The sequence below is a fragment of the Equus caballus genome, chromosome 26, assembly GCF_041296265.1.
Source record: "Equus caballus isolate H_3958 breed thoroughbred chromosome 26, TB-T2T, whole genome shotgun sequence".
NCBI classification, from domain to species: domain Eukaryota; kingdom Metazoa; phylum Chordata; class Mammalia; order Perissodactyla; family Equidae; genus Equus; species Equus caballus.
In genome coordinates, this window is record NC_091709.1 from 14,367,448 (window position 1) to 14,391,552 (window position 24,105).

At 35.1% G+C, this 24,105-nt stretch overlaps 1 long non-coding RNA gene across 3 annotated transcripts in view; it reads right to left on the bottom strand.

Annotated features, from left to right (window-relative positions):
• LOC138920870 (uncharacterized) overlaps nucleotides 1-23,891 on the bottom strand; it is a 280,466-nt gene extending 256,575 nt beyond the window's left edge. For all 3 annotated transcript variants that reach the window (XR_011432802.1, XR_011432803.1, XR_011432804.1), the window contains exon 1: nucleotides 23,740-23,891. This is a non-coding gene — a long non-coding RNA (uncharacterized lncRNA). The remainder of the gene's footprint in view (nucleotides 1-23,739) is intronic.
• Nucleotides 23,892-24,105: the final 214 nt, after the last annotated feature.

Genomic DNA, 24,105 nt, shown 5'->3' on the forward strand with positions numbered 1-24,105 from the left:
TCCATTTTCTAATAGCCTCTTATCTCCATTATCCTAAGTAGGTTCTATTCCTCTCCTCTTCCCCTTCTGAGTTATTGTTGTCACAAATTATTCTGTTTTGTGTTGTGAGTTTGTGACTAAATTGAAGTGTTTATAGTTATTTTTGATGCTTTCTTTCCCTTTATCTTTTATGTTATAATTAAGTGTTTGCTATCCCATTCTGATTGACAGCTTCAGTTTTCTGATTTTGTCTATTTATCTCCCTGCTCAGAGTTTTGCAGACCTTTGCCTTTTAGTTTCGGTATGAGGGCATCCTTGATCACTTCTTGAGAAGAAGTTTTAGTGGCAATGAACTCCCTCAGCTTTTGTTTATCTGGTAAAGCTTTTATTTCTCCATTGTAGCTGAAGGACAGTTTTGCTGGATAGTGTATTCTTGGCTGAAATATTTTGTCTTCCAGTATTTTGAATATATCATTCCATTCTTGCCAAGCTTGTAAGGTTTCTGCCAAGAAGTCTCTGAAAGTCTGATGGGGTTCCTTTGTAGATAATTTTTTCTGCCTTACTGCCTTCATTATTTTTTTCTTTGTTGTTGACTTTTGCACATTTTACCATTATACGCCTTGGAGAAGATCTCTTTGCAGTGATGTAATCAAAAGTTCTGTAGGTCTCCTGTGTTTGCAAGTATTGTTTCTTCCCCAGGTTTGGGAAGTTCTCAGCTATAATTTCTTTGAATAAGCTCTCTGCTCATTTCCTCCTCTCTTCTCCCTCTGAAATACCTATAATCCTTACATAGCTTTTCCTAATTGAGCAGATATTTCTCAAAGAATTCATTCATTTTAATAAATCTTACTTCTCACTCCATCTCAACTTGAAACATTTCTATATTTCTATCCTCTAAATCACTAATTCTGTCCTTCATAACATGAGTTCTATTTTTTAAGGATTCTAGATTATTTTCTATCTCCTTAATTGTGTTCTTCTTATCCAGAATTTGTGTGTGTTTTTTCATAGTTTCAATCTCTCTGGTGAATTATTTCTTCTGCTTATTAATTTTATTCCTGAGTTCATTGAACTGTCTTTCTAAGTTTTCTTGTAATTCATTGAGTTTCTTTATGACAGCTATTTTGAATTCTCTGTCATTGAGATGGTAAATTTCTGTGACTTCAGGGTTGATTTCTGGAGACTTGTTATTTTCCTTCTGCTTTGAATTGTTACTGAAGTTTTTCATGGTGTTTGATGAACTAATCCTTTGCTGGCTCATGTGTGGTAGTAGGAGGTCACAGATTCCAGCTGCCACCACTGGGGGTAAGCAGGGGCTGTGTTTCTGATCCAACCCCATGTGCTGGAAGTTGTGCAGGTACAGTGGGTACTCCTGCAGGCTGTGATAGAGTTCTTCTTCATGCTCAGGACTGCTGCAATCTCTTCTTACAGTCATGCCAAGGTGCATTCCCTCTGAAGGGACTGCAGCGGCATGGTGTGTACTTTTGAGGGCGAGGAGAGTGTTCACCAACTGTCTGGGCTGTCCTAGCCTTCTCTTAGAGTAGCACCAACCAATCTAAGAGGACGCACAAACTGGGTCACTGCTACTGGAGGGGGGTAGGTAAGATAAGGATATAGTCAAGATAAGTGAGGAACACTTATCTTGACTATATCCTGGTTACCCAGTCCATTCACTTCAGATATATAGCTGTATGGGTCTCTCAGGCATCCTGTTGAGCTGTGTGGGTATCCTCCATTGGTCAATGAATGTCTGTTTAGCTTACTTCAGAAGGGAAGGCACAAACGAATAGTTTACTCTGCCATGTTGCTGACATCACTCTCTGACATATATTTAATATTTTGATATTACTCTACTTTTCAACTGTAATAAGATGGCCTCTAAAGTGCTTAATAGCATTTATATATACAATTGATTTTGAAGCATCAAGTGATAATAATGCTGAAGAATACAGTCATATTTCACTTCACATTTGAAAATGCACATTCTCAAAGTATGGTAACTGACGCAAAACCCATGTTTAGTGCAGGTTAAGTATTTCAAAAAGCCTAATTAAAGTGTGTTTAACTCATAAATTAGAATTTGGCTTGTGGGATTTTAGGAAAACAACTTGATTTCCTTACAGTGATAGCTACACATTTCAGAATTTTTAAAGAAAATATCACATTCAGCAAGAACTATAATGACTATCATAACTTAATATATGTTTGAACTAAAAAATAGTAAATCATAGAATGAATAAATTTGTGAGGTTTTATTTTAATAGATTAAGAAAATAAAATATTTATCTTATTAAAAATAGTTATTCTATGCAGGATTTTTTTGCTCATATCACATAGATGGCAATGCAATTACTCCAAACCTACCAATTTATGACCATTTCTTGTTAAAGCAAACAATGAAGTCATTTGTAAACCTTGCTCAGATTTATTATTTTTCTTACAGGATTTTAATAATTTCAGAGCAGATTATACTTCTATAATAAAACTTTCTTATTTATTCTTTCATTCATTCATATAAAGATGTATCAATTCAGACACAAATGTCTTCATGGAGTTTATATCTTTTTAAGAGAGATGAGATATTGTCTTTTGAATAATTTTTCCATGTCTGGCACTGTTTAAGGCTTTGGAGGTACAAAGCTGTTGTTTTAAAACAACAAATTAATGTTTTTTAATTTAAAGATCTAGCCACTAAAGTCAAAGGATGCATGGTTTTTCTAAAACTCTGAGAGATACTAATTTAGTTCCAGTAAAAATGATAAATGACTAAAATGTTTGAGCTAAAATATCTGTGATCCCAATTAGACATGTATTTTTTTTGGTAATATGTATTTTTATTCGTAAAATTAAAAAACTTTTCACTCTTTTCATACTCTGCAAATTTATAACTGCTTTCCTTCATCATTTCATTTATGAGAAGTATGAAATTAAAATGTGCATTCACACTTAGCTTTAAAGCACTATATGTTTTCATTATAGTCCCTATTCTGTACTTTACTAGCTATGCGAAATTGCAGAATTGGTTAACCTAAGTGCCAGTCACTTCGCTTGTAAAAGGAGTTAGGAGTACTAATGGAGACCCAATTGCCATACATCTGGTTTCAAAGTAATAAATAAAATACTAAACTGCTAAATAAAATATTTTCTTTCTACCATTATAATTATAGTACCCCTTAATCACACATTGAAAGGTCAGATTTCAATTTAATGTTCTCTGGACTCTTTGGAGTTCTATGCCATATGCAACGGGTCAAGGAAGCTGGTCCTCAGCCTATCTGACTTCTCTTTGGACACCTAGTTCGGTCTTAGACCACATAGGGTCTCTCAAGACAAGTGAGGCCTATTTCCAAGGCTTGTGTGGATCTCTTACTGGTGCCCATTCTCCCAAGTGCTTACTATGTTGCCAGGGTTGGTGTGCACAACTCTAGGTCCATGTGATGGCCAAAGGGGAACTACTTACTGTTGATCAGCTGGGTGTGGCTAATGTAGCCTGAGGTTGACTAGATGGCTCTGCTCTTTATGATTATGCTCACTTATACAGGATCTCAGGATTCAGCTCCAACTCAGATCTCTCTCTTTTTCTTCCTGAGGCACAGGCCTGTTCAGGCATGTTCTGCTCATAGTAATGGGAGAAGTGCAAGAAGGCAAGCAGATATACGAACATCCTCCTAACACCTAGAGTTGTAAGTAGCCCAAGGACATTTCCATTTTATTCAAATGGCTGAAGCAAGTCATGTGGTTGAATAAAAATCCACGTGACAGGAGAATATACTCTGCCTCTTTAGTAGGAGAAACTCTGACATCACATGGCAAAGGGCCCAGCTACACAGAGGGATGACAAATTTCAACCATTATTGCAATCTACCACACCTACCATGTGCCCAGTGGAGGAGAATGAAAACATTTGTCAACATCCTTTTACCTATCATATGCTCTTTTACATTAAGCATAAATATTAAAATTGATTCTCCAAATTTCAAGTAAAAAAAAATTTCCAATAAAATAAGAAATGAGTCCTTAATTTAAAGAATGATTGAATATATAATATAATTTTCACATAATTAATATAAGTACATAGAATGAGGAAAATTTTATCTCATTTAGTACTCCTTTGATTGCAAGTGGCAGAAAATCTGACTCACAGGCTTCTGATCTGTGATGAATCTTTGTTTCTTTTGTTCTTCATGCTACCTTCTAAAATGGATACTATAAAGAATGTTCCTTCTGAGGACTTGTCTTTCAGAATCTGCTCTCCTTTTACAGTCAACCTACTGTTGGTAGTGTGGAGATTCAGTGCGTTTCATATAATCAGAGCAACATTTAGCTTCACTTTTCCCAGCTTGTGGAATTCCACGTACAATTCCATTATCTACCGCTTAGATGCTTTTCAGTATTTGTTTCTAGTCAGTTTCATGGGCTTCTAATCAAAGTCAAATGAATCTGTCCAATAATAAACTGGACCCTGATTGTGGCCTGGGAATTTCAATCTTTCTAATAATGAATGTTCTGCCTCTCTCTTGGTCTCAGCTTTGTGAACTCTGCCCAGGGGTAATTTGAAACCATGGCTAGTGGGTGGACAGGCACTTTTACTACTGAGTTGCCTATATGCTGTTATTTTTCAGCATTCTTTTTGGTGATGAAGGTAAATTTTGTGTGATACATCAACATTTACGGGCAGAGAGTTAGCTGGGAAAGATACTCAGACTCAAGGATGACATAAACTCCAATGTCTTCTTCAGATTTGGCCAAAAAGGATTACAGGGAAAAAAAGAACCTTCTAGCAGCAAAGCCAAGGGCTAATCACAGGGAATAGAACCCGGGGGTTATTAAGAAATATTTTATACCACCAGGAGAGGAGAACCTCAAAACGTCTGCCCAGCAGTACTTCAGATTTGCTATGACTCTCTGACTATTGTCTACTCTTTTGTGAAAGAAAGTATAATATTTACGGCAGTTATTTGTCTCTCTCTGACCATTCTATTGCCTCATATTTTAGTTTCTAGTTATGTAGATCAAGAGGAGCCACATCCAGACCTGATGTGTATACTATCATTAAATCCTAGACTTTGGGTCTGCGTCTTGATGGGACGGAAGTTTTATAATGTTTTCCCTGAATATGTGTAAATGTGTTTTGCATGCAGAGTTAGGAAATGAATATATGAAAGCGATACAGTAGACAGTAGATTATATTATTATTAACAGTTATTTACTTCCTGCAATAGATTACATATTCCTGGCCATTCCCATCTCCATGTAAGTAACACAGTAGCCCCTCCTTATCCATGGGAGATATGTTCCAAAACCTCCAGTGGATGCCTCAAACCACAGATAGTATGGAACCATATATATAGTGTGTTTTTTCCTAACTAACAGGCTAATGAGCAGGCAGCATGTGCAGAGTGGATACACTGGATAGAGGAAGTGTTCTCATCCCAGGCAGGACAGAGAGGAATGGCAAAAATTTCATCACACTACTTAGAATGGTGGCATGCCATTCTGAATTGTTGCACTATAAAAATTGTTTATTTCTGGAATTTTCCATTTAACATTCTCAGACCATGGTTGACCAAGAGTAACTGAAACCTCAGAAAGCAAAACCAAGGATAAAGGAGGACTACTATATACTTCCCTGCCATGTGGTCAGTCATATGACTTGATTCTCTGGCCAATGGAAAATAAGAAGTGGAAGTAAGCTATGCCACATCCAATCAGTAGATTTCAGAGCCTTTACATGACTTATCCAAGTCTCTTTTCCTTCTGCCACAAAACCAAGGTAAAGGCTATACCCCTAGCCCGGATCCCAAGTGAAAGGACAAGTGAATTAGAGTTTCAAAGCTGCAACCAATATATAGCCAGCATGTCACATGAATAAGCTGCAAATATCTGTTAATACATGACACTGAAATTAAAGTTGTTTGTTACCATAGCTTTACCTAATAAAAACTAACACCTTAAGCCTGTTTAAAAAAACAAAGTCATCTCTGCTAATAAATACTACTTGTAAGGGAAACCTGTCTCTTTCTGTTAAGATCTCACAGGAAAATAAAAAAAATTGAAACTAACACAAACTAGTATCCTAACTTTTTCCTACTGAGTCTTCTAATGCTAAAGCTTTGACAGGCACAGGAGTCCAAATCTCCATGTGCTACAGAAAATAGCAAAATGGTTCTTTTGTTAGTCTATGAAAAGTATTTTCTGTTATAGAAAGAACTTTGCTTCATCAGCCTTACTTAATCTCAGCCAATTTCACATTTTAACACACCTCATTTACAATTAAAATAATGTTAAGTTATATACTTGGCTAATTGATGTGAAAATACATGACAAAACAATATGGAGAACTTAGTGATAACTGAGGAAACCAAATTATAAATGATTTTAAGATATTCTTGGTTTAGATGTAATATTCCTTCACGTCTGTTAAAGTTCTTTCATTTTCTGGTCTATTTTAATTATAAATATTTTTAACATCTAAACTCTTCAGTCTACTTTTCGGCCTTAATAGATTCTTCCTGCTGTATTAGATCTGATATTACGTTGGCCATTCCATTTTTATATTTGTACTACTGTCTTAATTTTTCTTATTGTACTTATCTATGAAATTAAATTTTTTTGCCTATCATGTAAATCTAAGCTCTCAAACTCAAAAAAGATGCTTCTATTTTAATTTGCTTACAAATTACTTGACTTTAAAATATATAACTTGGGTTCAATTTCTATCTTGAATACTGAAAAAGTGCAAGCCATTGACAGAAATTTTATCTGGAGACTTAGTAATCGTCTCATTAAAATCTAGTTCATAGGATGGTACTATGAGAGGTAAATGATACAATGTTTCTCAAAGAACTAGCTTAATGCCTGGCACATGAGGAGTCTGCAAGTTTTTTAAGGACAAGACTGTTTTCATTAAAAGCAATAATGTAAGGGTAGCTAAGATTGTGGCAAGAGGCCAACACCAGGGACTTTAAAGGTAAGTATAACTTTCAAAAATGGTTCGAGAGTCACAGGGAGATCCTGCTCAGAAGCCAACACAAAGATATGAAAATAGAGAATTGGTTCCAAGAAAGTCCAGAAACAAGCAAGTGGGATACAAGCATCATCAACAGACTAAAAGTTCAGGAACTAAGTACTTTGGAGTAAGAGATTGGAAAACAGGAGTGATGAGGTTTGTAGAAAAAACGGAGAACTAAGCAGAACCCAAAGGTAAGGACGCAAGCACAGGTTTAAAGACAAAGAAACAAAGAAACAAATGAAAACATGTTTGCATATAGAAATCTGAGTGCAAAGAATGAGTCTGGCACTGGGGATCTTGGCACAAACCTATATATAAGAACCAGGTAAAAAAGGAAGGCCAAACCTGTAGTAAGACAGATTGGATGCTCACATTATAGGACACTGATCTAGATGTCCTTGTTTTCCATGCTTAAAAATAGTTCCACTTTTAGGGCCAGCTCCATGGTGTAGCAGTTAAGTTCATGAGCTCGACTTTGGTGGCCCGGGATTTGCTTATTCAGATCCCGGGTGCAGACATGGCACCTCTTATCGAGCCATGCTGTGGCAGGTATCCCACATATAAAGTATAGGAAGATAGGCATAGATGTTAGCTCAGGGCCAGTCTTCCCCCCAAAAAACAAACAGTTCCAGTTTTGAAGAATAAGCAGGTCAATTACAATAATCTCTTCTGCACATACTTACTGTCATGTATAACCACTGGATAATGTATCTTTGTTGATATGCTCTATTTTTAATGATTTTTTTCTTGATCCCATTTCAAATAAAGATTGCTCCCGAGAATTCAGAGATTCCTATCTTTTCTATTTACATAAGCACGTACAATGTGTGCCCTTTTAAGTGCATATGTGGATGGTGAGGGAACATGTGAGAGAGACTGAAAGAAGGAATGCATGTTTGGCATGTGTGTGTGTGTGTGTGGGTGTGTGTGAAAGAGAAAGAGAGAGAGATGAGCTTTAGAAATAACATGAAGTCAGTCAGTTCACCCACCCACCCTGTGCATCAGGCCACACTGTAACAGCTCTGACAGTTCATTTACCACTTCTAAGCTGAGTACAGGTATAAAGAGCAAATTTAGGGGAAGCTCCTTCAATTTTTGAATTGAAGTTTGAATTATTAGAAAATAGCTGTTTGTGTTGTAACAAAAATTCCCTTCCTGCAATGTTTCAGAGCATCTTAGCTCTACAGTTTGGAAGTACATGGATTTTTTTGTTTAATGTGGTAACTCTTCAAGTATTTGAAGATTGCACTCATGTATCCTCCACATTTATTTTTCTACATTAAACAATCCTATTCTCTTTCACATATTTCAGTGTCATGATATCATAAATCTTTGTTATCCTGGATACCATTCTTAGAGGGGTCCTACTTTGAGTATTTTTAAAACATGATAGCCAAAAGTGAGAAACCGTCTAGATGTGGTCAAATTTTTAAAGTTGTATTGTAAAAGGATTTTCTTCTTTATTTTGAGTACTAAACATACACGAATCTAGGATAAGCTTTTGTTTGATTTTTTGGCAGCCATCACACTGTTGACTCATATTGATCTTATAATCAATACATCACTTCTGTCAACCAATGCATTAGGTTTCCCTGTGAATCATTGACATATGCATCCATTCCAGCACCTTTCACATTTTATGGTAGTTATTTATGTATGTATGTCTTCTCTACTAGACTGTGAGTTCCTCAAGGGTAGGAACTGTGTCTTATTCATCTTTGACCTAGTAATTTAATAAGTTAATAAAAATTTGTTGAATAAATACAGGAATATTGAAATTTAAGCATCATGCTTTATATATTTTTAGTTCAAGACATTAATAAATACATTCATAAAGATAGAGCAAAAACATTTACCTAAAGATCTCCTCTCAGATTAACATTCATCCTCAAATATTCTTTACATAAAGCAAAGTTAAGAGTATCTTTAACTATTTATACATATGTACAACCTACATAATATGCACAAAAACATGAAGATTTTTGAAATAGTTGTCTTATATCTATAACATTCTCTTTAACTAAGAATCTGATAATGCATTGAACAATCAAAAAAGAAAGAAGATAAAAGTTATGTGGCTTCTTTCAAGAAAGTATATGGTCATTTCTAGTTTTTCTATTTCTAATTTTTTCCCTGTTTCTCAATTGTCACATCTCCTCCATTTACTAAAGAATTCTAGAATTTTGCTAGGGAATAATGACAAGTTAATCTGTATTTTACTGAATTTATCTTTTCTTTCTCTATGAAAATTGTAGCATCTTTCCTTATTCTTCTTCTGGACCTTTCATTATTCCTTAAGAAAACACTACAGTTTGGCAGAATGTACTTTATGTAAAGGAGAGAAATACAAAATAAAATCGACAATTAGACCATTTTCTTTTCTTAATCGAGGAGGGATTTTCATCTTTATGTGTTGTAAGGAAGCTCCAAGTCTCAATATCCTTCTGTGTCCATCTACTTTAACATTGCAATTCAAGGATCATTTTGTGAAATAACCTCCCACCTCCCAAAAAAAGAAAGGTCTTCTGTTTCTCTCAGCCTTCTAAGCATTTTATACAATATGCGTCTGAAGAAAAGATCTCTCTCTTAGTAGTTCTTTTTTTAAATCTTTATTTTTTTTGGATGTACATCATATTTCGAATTCTGTATACATTACATCATGTTCACCACCCGAACACTAAGTATACTGCATCCCCTCACATGTGACCCTAATCACTCCTTTTGCCTTCCCCTCTCCCCCCTTCCCCAATGGTAACCACCAGTCTAATCTCCAACGCTATGTGTTGTTTTTTTTTTTTGTCGTTTTTATCTTCTACTTATGAGTGAGATCATATGGTATTTGACTTTCTCCCTCTGACTTATTTCACTCAGCATAATACCCTCAAGCTCCATCCATGTTGTCACAAATGACCGGATTTCGTCATTTCTTATGGCTGAGTAGTAGTCCATCGTGTATAAATACCACATCTTCTTTATCCATTCATCCCTTGATGAGCACCTAGGTTGCTTCCACGTCTTGGCTATTGTGTATAATGCTGCAATGAACATAGGGATGCAAGTATCTTTATGCCTTTGTGTTTTCAAGTTCTTTGGATAAATACCCAGCAGTGGGATAGCTGGATCATATGGTAGATCTATCCTTAATTTTCTGAGGATACTCCATACTGCTTTCCATAGTGGCTGCACCAGTTTGCACAGCCACCAGCAGTAAACAAGGGTTCCCTTCTCTCCACACCCTCTCCAACATTTGTAGTTTCCTGTCTTGTTAATTATAGCCATTCTGACCGGAGTGAGGTGTTACCTCATTGTAGTTTTGATTTGCATTTCCCTGATAGCTAATGATGTTGAGACAACGCAAAGAAAGAAAATTACAGGCCAATATCACTGATGAACATTGATGCAAAAATCCTCAACAATATTCTAGCAAATCAAATACAACAATACATTAAAAAGATCATACATGATGATCAAGTGGGTTTCATTCCGGGGATGTAGGGATGTTTCAACATCTGCAAATCTATCAACGTGATACACCACATTAACAAAATGAAGAATAAAAATCACATGATCATCTCAATAGATGCAGAGAAAGCATTTGACAAGATACAGCATCCATTTATGATAAAAACTCTAAATAAAATGGGTATAGAAGGAAAATACATCAACATAATAAAGGCCATATATGACAAACCCACAGCAAATGTCATTCTCAATGGAGAAAAACTGAAAGCTATCCCTCTAAGAACAGGAACCAGACAAGGATGCCCACCGTCACCACTCTTATTTAACATAGTATTGGAAGTCCTAGCCAGAGCAATCAGGCAAGAAAAAGAAATAAAAAGGATCCACATTGGAAAAGAAGAAGTGAAACTGTCACTCTTTGCAGACGACATGATTTTATATCTAGAAAACCCTAAAGAGTCCACTAAAAAGCTTTTAGAAATAATAAAGGAATACAGTCAAGTTGTGGGATACAAAATCAATGTACAAAAATCGGTTGCATTTCTATTCACTAACAACGAAGTAGCAGAAAGAGAAATTAAGAATACAATCCCATTTACAATTGCAACAAAAAGAATAAAATACCTAGGAATAAATTTAACCAAAGAGGTGAAAGATCTGTACACCGAAAACTATAAAACACTGTTGAAAGAAATTGAAGAAGACACAAAGAAATGGAAAGATATTCCGTGCTCTTGGATTGGAAGAATTAACATTGTTAAAATGTCCATACTTCCTAAAGCAATCTACACATTCAACGCAATCCCTATCAAAGTTCCAACAACATTTTTTACAGAAATAGAACAAAGAATCCTAAAATTTATATGGAACAACAAAAGACCCCGAATAGCCAAAGGATTCCTGAGAAAAAAGAACAAAGCTGGAGGTATCACACTCCCCAATTTCAAATTATACTACAAAGCCATAGTAACCAAAACAGCATGGTACTGGCACAAAAACAGACACACAGATCAATGGAACAAAATTGTAAGCCCAGAAGTAAACCCACATGTTTATGGACAGCTAATATTCGACAAGAGAGCCAAGAGCATATGATGGAGAAACTAGAGTTTCTTCAATCAATGGTGTTGGGAAAACTGGACAGCCACATGGGAAAGAATGAAAGTAGACCATTCCCTTACACCATGCACAAAAATCAACTCAAAATGGATTAAAGACTTGAATGTAAGACCCGAAACCATGAGACTTCTAGAAGAAAACATAGGCAGTACGCTCTATGACATTGGTCTGAGCAGCATATTTTCAAGTCTCATGTCTGACCGGGCAAGGGAAACAAAAGAAGAAATAAACAAATGGGACTACATCAAACTTAAAAGTTTCTGCACAGCAAAGGAAACCATCAACAAAATGAAAAGACAACCTAACAATTGGGAGAAGATATTTGCAAACCATATATCAGATAAGGGGTTAATATCCAAAATATACAAAGAACTCATACAGCTCAACAACAAAAAAACCAACAATCCAATAAGAAAATGGGCAAAAGATCTGAACAGAGATTTCTCCAAAGAAGATATACAGATGGCCAACAGGCATATAAAAAGATCTCTTAGTAGTTCTTATTTGTGTTCCAAATATAATTGAGAAGTCATTAACTTCCTTAATAATGAACAGTATGGTTACATTGGTATTTCATTTGTATGTTAGTCTTCTTTGTATTATTTCAATGTTTCATGATTTGTTTTTTAACTACATCAGTGTATGTTGTCTGGATCACTGCCTAACAGGCAAGCATTTGATGTTAGCCATCACTGCTTTGCTTTTTTCGGCTCTGCCTCAACAAAAGGTGGGCAAAACAAGAATATGGGAGAAAATAAAGAACTGTGATACAAGACTTTCCAAAATATCTCCTGCAGAGGTTGGAGATGGCAGTGTGGTCACCATAGATAAAGAGCAGAGAAGTTGGGCTGTGACCTTGTAGAAGTCCATATGTTACATGGTCAAGGGATTAATCAGAAGGTCTTTATAAAAATTGGACTTAATCTGACCTTTTAGAGGGAAACTGACCATGGACAGGACCCCACAAGTAATGAGGTCTAGGGAATATTCAACTTATACTTGTAGACATCTTTGGGGATGGGCAGGGGCAGTATTTCCTGCTAGTGGATATGTTGGGAGTATTGCTTGTGATATAGACATTCCTACGAACATGGAATATTTGTCTTCCCTGAGAAGCGAAAGCCGTGAGATGTTAATTATAAATCAAATTATATAGTGCTGCCCTCTGAAGATCAGGCTCAAGTACTCAAGAGCTTATCTGTGATCCCTTCCTGTGTAGCTCTTTTTCTTCTTCAATCAATTGGGATAGGTATTTAAGTAACTTTGATCTTGATTACACATCTAAGGCACAACTGACCTTATTGCATAAATCTTATTTGAGATTTTACTTATTATCATGGCTATTGTAAAAAAAGAGCTAAAATGATCTGTTACTTGGATTCCTGGCCAATATTGACTACCATTTCTCTCCCAACAGGTCTGACCTACAGCTGCCGATTCTCCCTCATGTATCTGTTGGCCATCTGCTGTAAGTAGAGATGGAACTATTTAGGCTACCGAGATCATTTGTAACAATACTAAAAAGGGCCGTTAGACAATGTTTTTCTAGAAGATAGACTCTCTAGCAAAAACAGACATCTTCATAACTCTGACTAGTTACATAACTCTCTTAATATGTAAATTAGGCATACTAATAATATCTGCTTTATATGTTTGCCATGATGAGGATATATTGGTATTTAGTAAGAGCACAATAAACGGTGGCGATTGTTACTCCCCTATGGTCTTTTATGTTCCTTTTCAAAATTCAATACCTTCTTCCAAAGCTGAGGAGCAAGGAGCAAAATCATGTATTGAGTTTGGTTTAAAGGACGTGTTTTAGAATCAGGGGCTAGAGGAAGGCTTTAAAAGTATTTTTAAATCATTTTGCTCTTTTCTACTCATATTGATTCTGAAATGTATGTATATATGCACATTTACTTAAATATTTTAAGAGTGTAAGCACATTAATAAAAGTATATTTTTCGTTTTAGAAAACACAAATATCTCATCTTGCATAAAGAACAATACCTGCAGATGTCTCTAGATGAGCCATTTCTTCAATATTTATTAACAAGATAAACATGATCCCTTCTTTCATAGATTGTACTTTCTAATAGATGAGACATATAATAATCAAATAAAAACAAAATTACAGATTGATATAAATTATAGAGAGGAAATGATCATGATGGTAATAAATTGCATAAGCAAGAAGAAATATAATTTGGACTTGGGATGGCCAAGAGAGGAGGAGCTGGGAACTGAAAGATTATGGGCTACAGGTTTTGCTCCCTATGTCTATACTGAGTCTTACAAAATAATTCTTCTGTGATGAAAGTATCATCTAATTATTCCTTGTGGAACTCTATTCTCTGAAGTCCAAATATGTGTTTCTCACAATGAAGATGTGCAGAATGAAAAGGGAAAGCTACAGTACTGCCTAAAATTTAGAAACTTGGAGATTTATTAATACACAAGAAGTTTCTTCCGGTGCCTTGGTAAATGAAAGCATTATTTGTCAACAGTGCAAGGATTAATTAGCAAATGTTTGTAAAATGTTTTGAATAGCTGATTAGCATTAACACCATTATTTATAACATAGACTTGCTAAAATTAACTTGAAATTTTGTGCTTTGTTTGCAGCTGAATTGCTGGAGGATCTAAAACTTCCTCTTAGTTTCTACGAACACACCATACTTAGTTGACAGGTCACCTGTCATTTATAATTAATGTCAGAAAAGCAATAAAACAAAATGACGAGTTTTGCACCTGATATAACTTATCTTCTGTCAGGTCTCTCCTTAAATCTCTCATTGCTCTTTATCTTCACAGACATGTACTTTCTACATTTTGTTTCATATTGTGCTTTCTTTTTTTTTTTTTAAATCTCTTTAGCCATTTGATTCTATTTTCTGGCATTGTGCTTCGGTATCATGGAGCAACATTTTCTTAATTAGGAAATAATTAAATTCAGATTTCACTTACAAATACCCACTTCTTATCTCTTCCTGTACTTCACGGAGTAAGACAATCTGTTGGAACAGCTGCATGAACCACAAAATAGTCTTTGTACTTAGAGGCTAAACTGTTTTAATTGCAATAAAAGTTGCACTACAATTGCCAATATCCAGAAGGACGTTTTGTTTCATGGCCTTATCTATTTTCTATCTCTTTGAGTAGCAGGAGATCTCACCACCCCTCTGCCAGACCTCATTTCCATATTGCCAGCATTTCTTAGGAGCTTTAGAAAATGAGCGAAGAAAAGAGAGCTAAATTTAAAATAACAAGGTGAGAATGTAAAATAAAGGATAAGGGAAAGATGACTAGAAATAAATGGATCTGCTGAGGAGAAAGCAGATATTCAAAGAAATCAGTGAAAAAAAGGATGCTTAAGAACTATTAAAAATACGTCAATCCCTTGATGCACTTTCTGTAATTTTGATGTCAGTGGATATTCCACATTCTTCAAATGGAATACAATATGCAAAAAGAAAAAAGCAAGATGTCACAATCACTAAAAGTCAAATCCTAATCTCAAATTTAAATAAAAAGGAGAGGAATAGAGAAGAAGATATAAACATCTACAAAGAAAATTAGTCATGGATATTAACTTATTAAAACTGAGATTTTATGCAAATTGGAACCACACCTCACACCTGTTAGAAGGACAATCATCAAAAAGGTAAGTGATAACAAGTGTTGGCAAGGATGTGGAGAAAAGTGAACCCCTGTGCACAGTTGTTGAGAAAGTAAATTGGTGGAGTCGTTATGAAAGACAGTGTGGAGATCCTTCAAAAAATTAAAAATGGAACTACCATGTGATTCATCCTTCCCACTTCTGAGTACACATCCAAAGAAAACAAAACCATCCTCTCAGATATACCTATACTCCCTTGTTCATTGCAATACTATTCACAACAGCCAAAGCTTGGAAATAACCTAAATGTCTGTGAATAGATGAATGGATAAAGAAGATGTGAGATACATACATACAATGGAATATTATTCAGCCAAGAGAAAGAAAGAAATTCTGCCATTTTTGACAACATAATGGATCTTGAGGTCATTATGCTAAGTGAAATAAGTCATACAGAGAAAGACAAATACTGTGCGGTATCACTTATAGTGGAATCTAACAAGAAGTCAAACACATAGAGGTAGAGTAGAGAAGTCCTGGCCAAGGGCTGGGGGTTAGGGGGATTAGGGAGAGGTTGGTAAAAGGATACAAACTGTAAGCTATAAGACAAATGAAGTCTGAGGATCTAATGTATAACACGGTGACTATAGTTGATAACACTGTATTGTATCATTGAAATTTGTTAAGAGAGTAAAACTTAAATGTTCTCACAACAAAACAAAACAAAACAAAACAAAGACAAATATATGAGCTGATTGATGTGTTAATTAAGTAGATGGAAGGATGTTTTCACAATGTATACATATAGCAGATTGTCACAATTTACACTTTAAATATCTTACAACTTTGTCAACTATACTTCAATTAAGCTGAACAAATGAGATTTTAAATTCTTGCAACGAGATGTAGTGGAATGGAGTTTATACATTAATTTTAGCAACAGTCTGTATAAGCTGTTTGAAACAGGTAGATTTAGATAGAACATGTCTCCAGCACTCAGAAAGAAAAGAGATACAATAAATTATATAAATGATTTATACTTCTCTGCGAGACTAAAAAGACCCAGAGCATACTGACTTCCTCTGACACAAGTTTTTAGTGAGAAAAGTAGGGATTAATGTAAATAAGTGTTTTCCTTTTCAATGAATCACAGTCATCTTGATGCAATGGATAAGTCGAGTGGCGTCTGAAATTCTTTGTACAGGCCATCATTTAATACAATGTCTTTGCATATTAAAATTATAACTAAAATTAAGCCTTCCAGTCAAGAAAATTATGTCACAGTAGTGTTCAGAGAAGAAAGTCATGACTATTCATATAGCTTTAAGGTCCATATTTTGATTATCATTTCACTCTTCACTTCTCGATAAACGATTGCAGACAATATTCAGCACATGTTGAATATTATGATTTGAAATAACATATACTCCCGAATGTCTCATTCTCTAGACACATTTAACTGCTTCCTTTAAAACATGTGTAATATGTACCCCCAACTTGTCTATAAGCATTTTAATATCAGTATCCATAAAATTTCTTCCTTTTGTATCACCTCCAATAAAACATTTTGGAAGTGATATGTGCATAGTAAATATCATTGACTGAATGAAATTACACATTAAATGTTTGAAAATTATCACAAACCTAAGTACAAGTTTTATTAACATTATATTAAGTCATTAGAAGAGGCAAGATCACCTGAAGATCACATCAGTGTATTTCAATACAAGAAATATGAATATTTTGCTTGAAAGAACTGCTACAATTGTTTGAGGTTATTTAGACATGAATGCAATCCCTGCTTTTTGGGAAAAAATAGTGATGATTCTAATTGAGTGAGTAGAAAGAGAATTTATTTAGGATTAAGTTAAATTTAAAATGCATATCCTAAGTTTTGAACTCTTTTAGTTATTAGCATCATCTGGAAGGGTCTACATTATTTTTTAAACTGTCGATTAAGATACGGCTATCATAGCAATATCTCAGCAGAATGCCAAATTTGGTCAGTGACCATCAATCTGAATTCTGCTATGCAGCCAATTGAATGTGTTCAGGGGTTACTCAGTACCAAGTGCTATCAACCCTTTGAGTTATATCTCTCAAGGCATAATTTCTCAAGGCATAATTCTTCTGCCAGAGCTCCAGATGGAAATCCATTTAATCATAATGTATCTTATAATTATCACAACTGACACTTTGACATTCCATTTTGGCCCGGAAGATTGACCCAGCTGTACAGTATATTATCTTTTCAGCATATCCTCTCTAATTTTTGTGGCATGGAAAAATAGCATCTCCAGATTCTTTATCTCACTGTGTGCTTGACAAATAATATTCTAACACCTGCAGTCTTGCTGTAAAAAGCAGGTACATGGGTGACAGCAGTTTCAATCAAACCAGCTACCAGTTACTCTCAACTGGATGCTAGATTCTAGAACAACTTTAATGCTAATGAATGGGCACATATTGACAAACCTGAGGCTGAAGCTCTGCCTTCAACCCCAGAAACATCAGAAACCAAGCTTACCCATCATCTTGATACAGTACACAATATGCTCATTAAAGATACACTTTATTTTTGAGCAAGAGTACACCATCTATCACATCACTCATCAGGTGAAGTAATAAAGTTGGTTGGCCTCACTGGACATAGAGTAAGTTAATCACAGTTTCATGTCATTGAAAAGGACAATTACAACTTATCTAATATTCCCACTGCATCTTCACAAGATCCTCATGGCAACTTTCCCTGAAAGAGAAGCAGCTCTGGGTCAGAAACTGTGAAGGGTTTGAGACTTCACCACACTTGCAAGCTAACAAGTTACCCTGCCACGGAGTCACAAATAATGGCAGAGGACATGAGATTTCTGGGTCAGAGACAAAGGACTTTATTACTTATGGCAGCCGCAACGAACGGCATGAGTTTTATATTCTTGCCACCTAAGTTCCATGGGGGCTATGCAGGGCAAACCAGATGGATGCTATATAAACATCCTTAAAAAGATATTCTGGGACAAAAATTATCACAAGGTATGTAGAAATGCAATGAAAATTTGCCCTCCCTCCCACCACCAATACCTCTCTGTATTAAACATTTTTACTGGGAATGAGATTTCAAAAAACTCTCCATACTATGCAAATATAGTAGACAATTTCTCACATTTCCTTAGAGAACTCAAAGGAGTTTTTTTAAACTTTCGTCCCTTTATTTCTTTCACCCTTCCATCCTTCCTTCCTTCTTTCCTCTCCTCCTCTTCCTCTTCTTCTCCTTTCTCCTTCTTTGTATGTGTATGTGTGTGGGTGTGATATTATATGTGACATTAACTACATCACTTTGGATAAAAAGTACATTTGGATATACTAAAAAGGGCATTACAATGGAAATACAGATCAGTTAGATAGACGATTTATCTATCCATAGATATAGTTATATAAGATATAGTTATACTTTATTTTTTATTTTAAGCTTTGTATTACCTATGTGTTCTTGGAAAAGTGACAAATACTCTAGGCTTTATTTTCTTTATCTGTAATTTAGGATTGACTGGTTAATTACTTCTATTTCTTTCAGTTCTCTAAATCTGAGAATTTTTCTTTTTTCTTTTGGTAAATAGAGAAACAGTATGTTGTTAACAAATATTTTTAATGAGGAATATTTCGCTATCTTTCTTTGTTGCAGTTCTATAAAATTGCTTTGTATGTCTAAACAGAATAGACAGAATTAGTACAAAGTGTTTAACCTAAACATTAGAAGGATATAAGACAATATTCCACCTAAAATTTTTCTGTTTATCTTTCTCACTCTTCTTTGGCTCTCTCTTGTTTTGTCCTTAACTAGTTCTCACATTTCTCAAATTTTGATTTCTATACTTAAGAATTTCCTGGTTTGCTACAATAAGTGTTCCTGTCTTCTTAATAAAATCAACAGCAAAGAGAAAAAGCATGAGGTTCATTTTTCTGCTTTCCCTTTATTTACCACTCTCCTATTTCTTTGATTCTCAACATTTATAAACTCTCAGTATCACAAAATGACAGTTTAAGAAAAAGAAACTTTTTCGTAATTTGAAATAAGAAAAGAAAATAGAAAATATTGTGGCAATAGAGCAATAAGAGGAAGAAACAAGGAGAAAGGGAGTATTTTATTTCATTTGTGATATTAATATATGGAGGTAGGAATAGCTAAATTTGGAAGCTTAAGAATATAGTTGCTGGACAAAAGTGGTTTGGAAGAAAGAAACAATATACTCCTTTTGTCATGTTTTGTCTTTTAAATCTGACTTTGTATGGAAGGAAGCAACATTTAAAACTGGGTGGTGCATTCAGGGGTAAAGTTGACAATAGTTTCAGATTATCAGTGCTTTTTTTAACTAATGAAGGAATTCTTACAGTAAAAGAAGTCACCCTCTCACTGATGAATACTTTCTGCAAAAACATCTTTGTTTTCCTAATTCTTGGCATATATATTTTTTGGTCTCTCCCCAGATGATTTGGTATCTTATATCTAAAAGAAGCCTTAGAATAAAGAAACCAGTTAGATACATGTGGCCATATCAGTTTCCTTATCTCTATGATATTATTAAGTCTTTTTCACATACTTCCACTCTAACCTGTCTCTCGGATGCCCTGGCGTCCCTCTATTCCAATCCCAACCCCTCTGCAGTCATTTCCTCCACAGAGCCATTACTTAGTGCTCCTATGCTTCACTGAGTAGCCTGAGTAAAAGGTCTTACCCGTCACTGAGTAGTAGTATACTAACTAGCACACAGTAGTAGAGTACGGTAACTAGTACAGTGTTACCTTGTATTGAAATGACTTGAATACACAATTTTAATTTGCTTTAAATTTCCTCAGCCTGTGTCTCCAAGCAGATTTTAAACTGCTGAGTAGGGGATACTATGTTGGTTCTAGGACAATGCTGAACATATTAGGACCAGTTTGTAGAATAGTTTCTAATTTGAGTAGTTCTAATATTTTATGTGATATTTTATTCAATGGATATTGATTTTCGTAAACATGTTTTACTTATTTTCAAATTCTTTTATTTTTACTTAATAGAATTTATTAAAAGATTACTAAAAATTATGAGCACTGACATCTTTGATAGAACAAAAATAACTCATCAAAAGGAATGTTTAGTTAAGAGAGTGATTTCTGCCTTTTTGCAGCTCTTCTAAAAGTCCAATAAATCACATGAGGTCCTTTTAAGTATTTCTACCTTATACCTAGTACGATAAATTTTATTTCACCTAAAGACCAAATTCCTGGTGATATACATGAATTAATTCAGGAGCATCTGCCTCCTTATAGATAACAAGCCTCTTTTCTATCTTAGCATTATGAAAGTGTTCACTGGGGAAATGATATTATTTCTTAATATCAATTTAAATAGAAGTGTTCTTTAAAAAAATCTATTTCCCTTTCCACTTTATTCCAACTTATTATGTTGGACTATTGCAGGGTAATTCTTTCAATTAATTTGAATTAAAATTGAAAATTAATTTTATAAGATTTAGCCATTTAACTAGAAGTTATTGAAAACTTTAAACGTATGACTTATGGCAAATCAACATTATTGCCATTACTTTAAGTTATACACAGTATAAATTTTAAGAAAATCTGTAGTTTTACTGTGAGAAAGTAAAAAATTTTATAAATCACTTTTGGAAACATGCAATTTTATTGTTTCTGTTTTATAATAATTTTCGAAACCTGTCAGTGTTTATTCAGAAACTGATTTGGTGCGAAGAAAAGTGTTTTTTGAATCAGCTTTCCCAAAAGTGAATCCTGTGTTGCCTGTTGAATATTGCCTTTTTAGGAAAGCAAAATCAGTGAGATGTCCATATCCAAAATTGGTTTTAATCTTTAATTTAGTCTTTATCTTCATGCAACATGTACAATAATGTAAATCTATAATGAATGGGAAACAAGGAGGAAGAAGATTAGAACAAAGAAAGTAAACAAAAATACTTTAAAAAAAACACAACAACTCGAAAAAACAGTCTCCCAAGTGGCACTTCTAATTATTTTCAGGCTATCAATGTAAAACATTTTTTATTTCATTGTTAATAAATAATTATGATGAAAACAATAGCAAATGTGTTTTTATCAAACTAATATAAATACACTGAAATGCTAAAGAATAAAATTCCTTTATTTGGGAGGTTTCCTGTCATTCATCCTGAAAGGCTAAAGAGTAAGACACAGCCCATTTGCCCATCTGAATGAAACTGCTCGTTCTAATAGGGAGTTCTGCATATTTGGCACCCTGATCGTTGGATGCCAAGTTTACGTTTCCAGTCGTCAAATCAACTTCAACCAGACAGAGGTGAAACATTCTTTAAAAAAGTGAACTTGACTTTAAATTATGGATTTGAACACAACGGGATATTCATTCTACTTTCACTTGGACTAAGTTTGCCCCTTTCCAATGATCTCCACTAATTATTCTTGTTACAGAGAATAGTTGCCTCGTGCTTCTCCGTAGTGTAGGCAGCTGAGATATGTGTGTTCTGTCCGGACTGCTGCTTGCACTGACAGCGAGCACTTCCTCAGCCAACAGCCGGCTGCTTGACTATTGAATAGCTAAGAAGGGAAGGTAAATGTGCCAGTGGATGACTTGACAGAAGCCGAAGTAGTAATGGCGCCCTGTTGACAGACGCATCTTTTCCCAGTCCCACCTGTTTTCAAAGTAGAACTGGGAAATTTTCCAAAATATCGTTCAAGAAACGAGGTGTTAAAACTATCTCACTGAGCAGGAATCTTCAGTTTGAAACGCTGCCACCAGCCCCATCAAAACTAGCTTCTAATACAAATGGCTATGACATACAAAATAAGGAAGTGAAGTAAAGACAGATACCATTTGGGTCCGAGTAAATCAGGTAAATATTGCAGTTTCCGAAAATATATTTATGCAAATGCATCTGCGCAATGACAAACATTGACCAACTACTTTCTAGATGTAGGAACTGCAGATTCGGAAATTAATAGGCAAATACAACACAGAACACAAAATAGAGTTGGGGTTAACCATATGTAAAATATGCAATTCGAAGGTAATGTGAATGCATGTTTTCACACTTTGAGATAATTATCCCCAAGTAGTATATAAAGCTGATCTTAGCTGATTGATATGATTCCCCTCTGGTCCAAAGAGAAATTTCACACATTGACTTCATGATATACTACCCCAAGTAACCATGCAGGTGTTAAGCATTTGGCAGCTTCTGCTAACACTTTGTGGTTGGGATACAATGCTCCAATTTACAACTGGCAGTTTTATGCTCTCATCTTGGCCAAATCTGTTTGGGAACTGGGGAGAAGGCAGTCATTGGAATACACGAGAATATTTGATTTAGATTTATTATATGGATGTATGATAATAATTCCTGAATACTATTGACATATATAATGTACAAGTCATGTGTTTTTTGTCAAACAGTCTAAAGTAGAATTTCTTGAGTGGAATCAGAATCACCTATGTGATTGTTAAAGACACTGAAACACAGGCCACATCTGGACTGACTAAATTTACATTTCTGGGGGTGAATGTTGGAGACTTTCCTTCTGAACAATGCCTTGGGTAATGCTTAGGCACTCTGAAGTATGAGATTAAAGATTTAGTATAATAACAGAGGGTCATATGAGGTTATAACTAAGTTTTAAATTTCTACTTTCTAATTTGAACCAGGAACATTTCATTAGCTGCCACAGAATTTCTCTCCTCTATCAGAACAGAACTAATGTAACAGATTTCTTTATAAGGTAGAGAATAGATAGAATAGACAGAAAAAGATTAGACATGGTGGGAAAAGGAGGTGATTTAAGATTCAGGGTACATAGTGCCTGTGGTAGAAAGATGCCATTTCTGCAGCTTCAACCTGGTGCTGAGGGACCCCTCACTGGAGCTCCTGAAAGTGCTTCCTGAGAACTCGTGCAGAGCTGCAAGAAATATTTTTCCTTTGCCAAGTAATTTTAGAGATTCTCTGTAAAGCACATATATGCCTATCATTGAGCTATTGGATTTCCTGTATTAGGATATGAAATGGGTGCAGCTATTAACATATTCTGCCTGCCTGAATCTAACTGTAAAAATGAGGATATGCAAATGAACAGCAGGCAGTGGGTTATTTCAGGTGAAGAGTTTTCTTTTTTATATGCAAAGTTCTCTAATTACCAGTTTTATATTCAAACTGAAATGCATTTCTAAGTATATTTTACTCTAATGGCATCTAGATTAATTTTTCACTCAAGAAAAATCAGCTGAGTGAATACTGCATAATTTTAAGAGCATTCCCGAGACTGAAACAAAGACAGAAATCAGTGTCCCTCTTTCCCAGACCACTGCCCTGAAGCACACGATCATAGGAACCCGAATGTTGGGAAGTCTAAATTGAGACAAGAGCACAGACCAACATCTTCCTTTGAAATGACACTCCTGGGTGCCGAAGGAAACCAGCTGGGCCCTTCTGCATGAACAAACCTGGAAGTGTAAGAGGATTAACACCCATAAGCAACCCCTGAATAAAAAGGGTTAGGAAGTTACAGATACCTCTTCTGTTCCTCGTGTGGACAATTCTGAGGTTCATGCCAATTCTCTTTGGAAGGTCCAAACAGCTATCGCCCCCAGCGTTGACCAGCTCTTTCACATATCTTTCCTTGCTTTTTCCTGCTTGCATCCTTCATTCGTCACAGGCCCCTACTGTTTTCTCCTGGAATTACTTCCCAAAATAAACTATCTCGAGTGTGTTATTTTTGTTACTCTAAACCCACAAATTGCTTGTCTTTTATTATCCTTTCCAAGCAAGTAAGTGATGTGAACGTTTCAGATACAAAAATGGTAGAAGAAATTGCACGTGTGTATTAACACTGCAGCCTTGCTTCCTAAAATGGAACCACATAAAGATTGCTGTTTTGA